Source organism: Dermacentor variabilis, chromosome 8, assembly GCF_050947875.1.
Source record: "Dermacentor variabilis isolate Ectoservices chromosome 8, ASM5094787v1, whole genome shotgun sequence".
NCBI classification, from domain to species: domain Eukaryota; kingdom Metazoa; phylum Arthropoda; class Arachnida; order Ixodida; family Ixodidae; genus Dermacentor; species Dermacentor variabilis.
This window is the reverse complement of record NC_134575.1, coordinates 14,507,228-14,514,789: the sequence shown is the minus strand read 5'-3', so window position 1 is coordinate 14,514,789 and position 7,562 is coordinate 14,507,228. Positions and strand designations below refer to the sequence as shown.

At 42.9% G+C, this 7,562-nt stretch overlaps 1 long non-coding RNA gene across 1 annotated transcript; it reads left to right on the top strand.

Moving 5' to 3' along the window:
* Positions 1-1,125: 1,125 nt before the first annotated feature.
* LOC142590891 (uncharacterized) lies at positions 1,126-7,233 on the top strand. Its single transcript, XR_012830249.1, has 4 exons — positions 1,126-1,178; positions 5,920-5,991; positions 6,084-6,207; positions 7,138-7,233. It is a non-coding gene; the product is annotated as an uncharacterized LOC142590891 (long non-coding RNA).
* The last annotated feature ends 329 nt before the right edge of the window (positions 7,234-7,562 follow it).

Sequence of the window (7,562 nt, the reverse complement as noted above, 5' to 3'; positions counted from 1 at the left end):
TGTTTTTGACATTTATTGCACATACTGTGTTACATGGTCAAATGTATTGTTTTCATTGTTTGGCATGTCATTGTAGGTCTCTCAGTGCGTTTGAAGAGTGGGAGATCACAGGAGCGTTATTCTCGCTTTACATACTTAGTTCTTACAGAAATACAACATGGCCCTCTCGAAATCTCGAGGGCATCGCAACAAAACAATTACAGTGCAATAGAATTGGAGGAGGAGGAACGTGGCGCAGGATTGCACCCAGAATTTTGAGGCATTTGAGAGCCCGACGCGAAACAAATCGATTCTACCGATGATACTCATTCTAATGAATTTTTTTATTCGCTAAAATTCAGGGATTTAATATCTTTTACCAGAAGCGTTAGTTGTAATTTTTCATGTGGGAACTAGGAGATGGGATGTGCTAATATGAGGTACCGACATACGGATTTTCCAAAGAGCCAATGAAAATTAAGCCTGCTATAAGTACCTCAGAGTGAGATTCCAGGTGCGCATCACGAAATTTTTAAAGAAATGCTTTACAAGCCAAATAATTGCTTGATGTCATGACCACCTTCTTTTATTTGTTGATATTATGCCAAACAAGTATAGACTGATGACATCGATACAGTATCGTTGCTTTGGGAATCACTAAGTTTCCTCTGTATTCCAGTAACGTTGAAAATGACATGGTATGTGCACATTGGCAGTCCAGTGAAAGACACTTCGAATGTATAAAAATTCACTACAACGCCGAAAACGTCGTCCACTGGAAATTCGATAAGACTTCATTGCTCCTCCGAACACTCGAACCGATGGCCAACTAAGCGACGGAACAGAAGACAGCCCTCTCTCTGCGCCAGTGCGAGAGAGATTTGGGCGCCCATTCAGCTGAGACAGCCAGACGCACAAATCATTCGGCTGTCGAGCAAGCTTATATGGTTCTTCGTAATGTGGGGCGCGAAACATGTGTCACGCGTCCTGGGAAAGGCACGTCCATTGCGCACTTCTCGGAGCCGCCAGTGAATACTTTCGTACATCAGAGACAGGTGGCGTTAGCAGCATGTTGTGCGTCATGTATCTGGTGTCGCAGGCTGCTACAAAACGAGAAAAAGAGAAACTGAGACTAACGTAAGAAACGTTCACCCTTTGCGTAGCATCGACAAGTAGGGTGCCTGCGTCGGCGCAAACAGGTGAAAAGTCTTCGCTTTCACATTCACATATTCATCTTCATTTCGGCATTCTTGTGCATTTGTAGCACAAAATGCAGGGCGTAGACTAAAAGCCATGACTGTATTGTGGGGCATGTAGCGAAACGCACACTTGAACATGAGCACGGCGCGATAGGTCTACCATGCCTCTCTATGACCGCGATTGCTGGAGAATACATGCAACGTGTTAGCGAGGAAGTTGCCTGGCAGTTATACAATGGCAGGACGTGAACGTTTGTAAATATGGTTCTATCATACGACATTGTTGACGGACACGGCCGCCTCAACAGGCGTATTCTGTTGTGGCTTACAATAAGAAGAAAGGAGGAGGCCTAGCTATATTGAAGTGCCAATGAAAACCAGCGCTGCTATGACCTCGCCGACACCCGCTTTTTACGTTAGTGTTAGTCGTTACCCCTGCCCTACCATTCCTTACTCTTTTTAGTACTTTTTTTTCTGTCTCACTACATTTGGTCCGTCGTATGCATAATGGCATCGGTAGGATCATATCATGTTGTTTTGTTCATTAGGTCTGCTTATCCCTGCATTTCGTCAGTACAATTATAAACCCACAAGTTCTCGCCGACAAATTTCTACGCACACTGCAAATGATAACTGTTATTTGAAAATATTTGTGGTTATTACCATTTACTGCGCACTAGCTATTCATTGTAAGCAGTGCGTACAAGGCTGTATAAAAGAACTCAAGATCAGCGCTGTTCAGTAAATGAGAGTATCTTCGCCAACATTTCTTAAATCCGGCAGTCCTTCCTACAAATCAAAGAAATTCCTTCAGGTCAAGGGAACAAAATAATCATATAATACCCCAGTTGGTGCAAATCTATCTGGAACCTCACCCTACGGCGTGCCTCATATTCTTATTGCGACTTTGGTTCGCAAAATCCCCCATATATTTAAGTATTCTTATTCACTCGACATTAAAAAACTATTTTGTTTGTCGAAAGACTTCCGTATTTTCAGGACTATTCATTCGATAGAAATATTCACTCGATAGCGCTCGTTGTATTTTGCTTCCTAGTCGCCGTCCATTCCCATTACAGTGAATCACCTTCGACTTGCCCGCTTCATCAGCGTTCTGTAACAATTATTGCTAAACGTACTTTCTAACAACATATAAGGCCGCGTTTTGTTTGGTTATTCATCTAGAGATTTACTTGGGGGAACCTGCGTGCATCCATTTCTAATTTACAAGGGGCAGGTCAGTACAAAATAAAGTTCGACAAATTGACGTACCTGCTTTGCTGCTGAAGATCTGGACGCTGTATATCTGCAGAAAAAAAAAAACGTGTGGAAACGTTTTACAAGACCAGTGCCAGTAGAAAGAATTGTGGATTAAGCTGCAAGTGTAATTATTCTGACCCCGACTTTATGTAAACATCTTTTTGATCTTATCAGCACAAAAATTAAATAGGAATGCTAACAAACAGAAGCCTATATTCGGTGAAAATGGGTATTGGCGGCTGTGTTTATATGAGGGTATAAATTGGAAATAACTGGGGATGTGTGCCTGGATGTGAACTGTTTTTTTTGTTGTTATTTTTGCTTTTATTAGAGCCTACAGGAAAGAGGTCTTTTCTTTCAATATTACTGAAACTTTTTTCCCGTTACCCTCCTGCCTCCCTCTCCCCTAGTGACTGTTCTTAGGACTACGTTGTTTCCACACTGCCAACGTGAAAGAGGACATACTAACATTTTAAGGGCTCACTGTGGGCGGGGTCGGTCTCTTTCAAAACTTGCTTTTTAGTACTCACGCCATTATGTCCGAAATCGTCCTCAACAAAATTTGCTTCCAGAACGCCACACACTTGAACATGTAGATAAGCGTGAAGGATAGAACTAATGTTTTTATAGTGCTCCGCAGTTAACAAACACGCTTTAGGTCCTTGCCCCTTTATAAACCGCCACAGAACATCACCTTTAGCACCTGTTGTGCAAACTCTGCGTTCTTATCAGAGCGCTATCGACACTCGGTCATTTCGCTTTAAAGAGCGACAAAATAAGCTAATAACCATTATTTTGTATTTGAGCAAAGCGATACCAAGCGGGAGCCATCGGCTTACGCCTTGTTCTCGTTTTGCTCATCGTCTAGAATTTCTATCTCCCGCCTTCTCCCTGTTATTCCTGCATCCTTATGCTTGCTAAAATTGCACTTAGGCTTATACGAACCATTCGGATGGGACATAATACAGGAAATTCTTACCGTAGAGGTGTTTCGGAAACTTTTGAAAAAGAGAGCTGGGCGGAAGGGATAAAACAGGCGTAATGTTTTGTGAGACTATGAACACAAACAGTGCAATTCTGGCTAGAAAAAAAATTATGAACAATTCGCAAGCGCTTCGAGTTCGCAATTCTCCCTTTTCCTAAATTACCGCGAAACGTAGAGCTCCTTAAGCAGTTGTTGCCAAAGGTGACAGTGGTGACGACAAGAATGCTGACAGGTAGGAATGTCTTTATTTTTGTTTAGAGAAAGAATTCAATAATTGAAGCACACGCTTTGCCCTACAGAACGCAGACACTGTTTAATTTAGGCGTCCTGCAATATTGAGATATTCATAGCTAATCTATCCTGCATTGTCAGATGGCTTTTCGGAACATCATAAAGTTAGGTTGGGGCACAGTTTGTTGTTTCTCGCAAGGAGAATGGCGCCAGCTCTGAATGAAACTCGGCGCAATGCGCTTCCAGCTAGTGTGGTAAAACGCGTAAGCCTGTCCGTCTCCATCGATTTGTCCCACTAGCCCACATAGGCCTTGAACCACCGTTCAAATGTATTATTTCCTCTCTATTCATCAATAGTGTATGATGCGCTGCAAGATCTACCATGCAAAGCAACAACTTTTATCAAACTTCGACAAAAATAATAGGCGTCGTCATTGGAGTAAAAAAAAAACGTACCGGGAGTTTACATCTGTAGAGCATGCATGAATATTTATTGTCATATTTCATAGAATACATCTGAAGGGGTAATTTCTAGGGCTCCGCTGTTTACGCTTGGCTTGCAAGTCACCTTGACTGTGCTTTTATATATACACTGACAGAACGCTGGCACAACAGGTAAAGCGTAGATTTAATAATGTATATATTACATTATGGAGTGGCCACGAATCAGGCTTGTGCAACCTAATGCATTATACTGGCGTCAAACATTTCCAGCCTGTGAAAAAGTGCGTATGCGGATTAGCATTATGAAACATCGCTCCAGCGCACAATTGAACAAGGACGAGAAGAGAAAGGCAACACGAACGCCGGACTTCAACTGAATTTTATTCACGCATAACAGGGCTTTATGTACACAGGGGGAGGCAGTGGGGGGCTGCTAGGGCGCAGGACCACTCAAAAATATTTCCTTGGTCTAGGCAACAGTCATCAGATGTGTCAAACCAAAATAAGAAAAAAGAACAAACTTTTCCCTCTCTTTTTTACATCACTCAGTGCAATCGGGAGATGAGCAAGATTGCACTGAGTTACGTAAAAAAGATAGGGAGAAGTTTTTTCTTTTTTCTTATTTTGGTTTGACACATCTGATGACTGTTGCCTAGACCAAGGAAATATTTTTGAGTGGTCCTGCGCCCTAGCAGCCCCCCACTGCCTCCCCCTGTGTACATAAAGCCCTGTTATGCGTGAATGAAATTCAGTTGAAGTCTGGCGTTCGTGTTGTCTTTCTCTTCTCGTTTTTGTTCAATTGTGTGCTGGAACGATGTTTCATAATGCTAATCATAACCAACTAGCCCAGCTGTCCATACTTGCGTATACGGTAATTACTTACCGTTTGTAGATGTGAGACTGATCCATAGCATCGATTCCTGCAATTATTTCATGAGATGTATGTCATGGTCGCAGGAACTGCTTGATGAAACTGGTGCCGCGAGTTTTAAAATTGGTCGCGAAAAAAAAAGATTTTCTTTGAATACTTCGTAAATCCCAATAATACTGTAGTTTAGTTCTGTGCCGAAGCTATGCCTTCCCTTCTTTTCTCTTGTTCGTTTCCAATTCTCAGTTTCTATACCACTGAAATCTTCTCCATGCAGCCTATGCGAGGAGGTAATATGTAAACAAGGACTACGTGTTCCGCAGAAATCTTGAGAAATTTCGTGTGCTTGCAGACTTAGAGTGAACCGAAATTCATCACACAACGCTTTTTGCGTCACAACCCGTGAATACCAACAGAAAGGACAAAGGGGTGTCAGATTACAATTTTTTGATATTGTTAGCCTTGATCAACTAGAAGACGGATGTGTCCGTAATCCATGGAATGAATTCGCCGGCCCAAGTGTATTGTATGTAGAAAATATACTATATTGGATCCAGACACCCAATTCTTAGACAAAACCTTGGTGTGCACACTACAGCCGGAGCTCGAAGTTTATAATATACAGATAATTCATCGCAGAATTCAAGCTTTCAGTCCGCAGTTTGAAGAGGTTAAAATACAGTTCATTCGCACTTGCCGCCAAGATATCTATCCGTGCAGAGCAATTTTAAAAGGACTATGGGGAATTCGAATCACCCGATTCTCCCAGCCTTTAGTAGTGTCCATATTAACTAAATAATGTTCTGGGGTTTTATGCATCATAACGAAGACCTGATTATGAGACACGCCGTAGTGGGGGACTCCGGATTAATATAGAGCACCTGGGGTTCTTTAAAGGGCATCCAATGTGCAGTACACGGGCTTTCTTGCATTTTGTGTACATCGATATGCAGCCGCCACGACCGGAATAGCATTCAGTGACCACGTGCTTAGCAGTGCAATGCCCAAGCCACTAAGCAACCATGGTGGGTAGCAGTGTCCGTACATCCCTAGCTACTTAGGGGTAAATTTCCATTAGATATTTTTTTACTTATTTTAATACTTTTTATCATTACAGAAATATAGGCCGCGGGCCAACACTACAGGAGAACCGGTCGCTTGGCTTTTCATTGTCCTATATGACGCGAAAGTAGCGATGACTTCCTGAGACGTGGAAGTGCGGGTGCTACTCTTGTACACAGGTTAGTCGGAATACCTCACAAAGAACTCACGTGAACACGAGCTCGCAGCAAGCTTGTTCATAACATGGAATTTTCATGTAGTGCGTAAAATAAACAAGGTTTATCAAATGCAGAAGTGAAGACGTGTGAAAAAAAAGGTGTCGCACTTGAAGCGTGCAGCACGTCGTAAAGGAAAACATCAGCCTTATGCATTATTGTTCGTTTACGAAGGCAGAAAAATGTTTATGAGAATGAAACAATGCGCTGGCACTAGCAATCGATACTAACAAGACACAATATGTCAGTTTTGTGAGATTAAAAAGGTGCATTCTAAGGTTCCAATTTCGTATTCTGTTATATAATTTTATAAGTAGTATTAAGCCAAGAACTACGTAGCCACACAATCTGGGGCCCAAATTTTTTCAGTTTCATGTTTCGTGATTTTCCTTCCCAACATACTCCGGCACCAATGCCATCACGTTTTCCGGTGACATAGCGTCACTGTTCTTTTATCAACATCATCATTGTTATCGATACCTGCTAATTTTCACTGCGGAGAAATTCTCCTCAGAAAACATTTGATTTAGAGTGTCCTGGACCAAGTTAACTTCATTTTTATCCTCACATATTTAATTCGTTTCGTCGCACTATCTCGTGCATCGCGGGCGTTCATCTGCTTTGTGCTTCTAAATTCTATAAACCAGAGCGCTCAAAGCACAAAGAGGCAGCAAGTAGCTTCCAAGATAGATTAAACAACAAAGACTCACCTGAAACCATAAGCACCAGGCTGACCAACAAAGTCATCTTCTTCGGCATCATCGTTGTGCAGTGTTAGCACTCTCGTGCGTTCGCTCTGCCGCTGCGATCTCTTGACGCCAAAGCCTACGCGCCCGCCGTTTTATCTCCTTCACCGCAACGCACACGGAGACTGTAATCCTTGCTTCTGTGCAGGTGTGTACAGGGGCAGACGCTCTCAGCAATGCGGACGATGGATGAGCCGAGGCATCATTAGTAAGTTAGACACCCGCCGCAGTTCACATACAATAAAGCTCGCTTATTCATGGACGCCTTTTTTTGCTGTCAGTGTGCTTAAAGGTGGCATATTCATTTTGGATAAGAGCTGAAGTGGTCCACAGTGAGGCCTTCCGTGCACGTGGAGTGACTTATGGACGGTAGTAGTTCTCCGCACCCCTCCCATGGAAGGCCCGTGGAATAGGTGTCTCTGAGGCCTCCTTTCATTTCGCGGCCTCGAGAGTGGCCACACTATTGCGTAGCCCTTGCCGCGATTCGTTGCCTATGATGCGAGGTACGATCTCCTGAATGCCGGCACGGGTAGGCTCTCATAGGTGAAACACATTGCGTAAGTTTAGGCATGT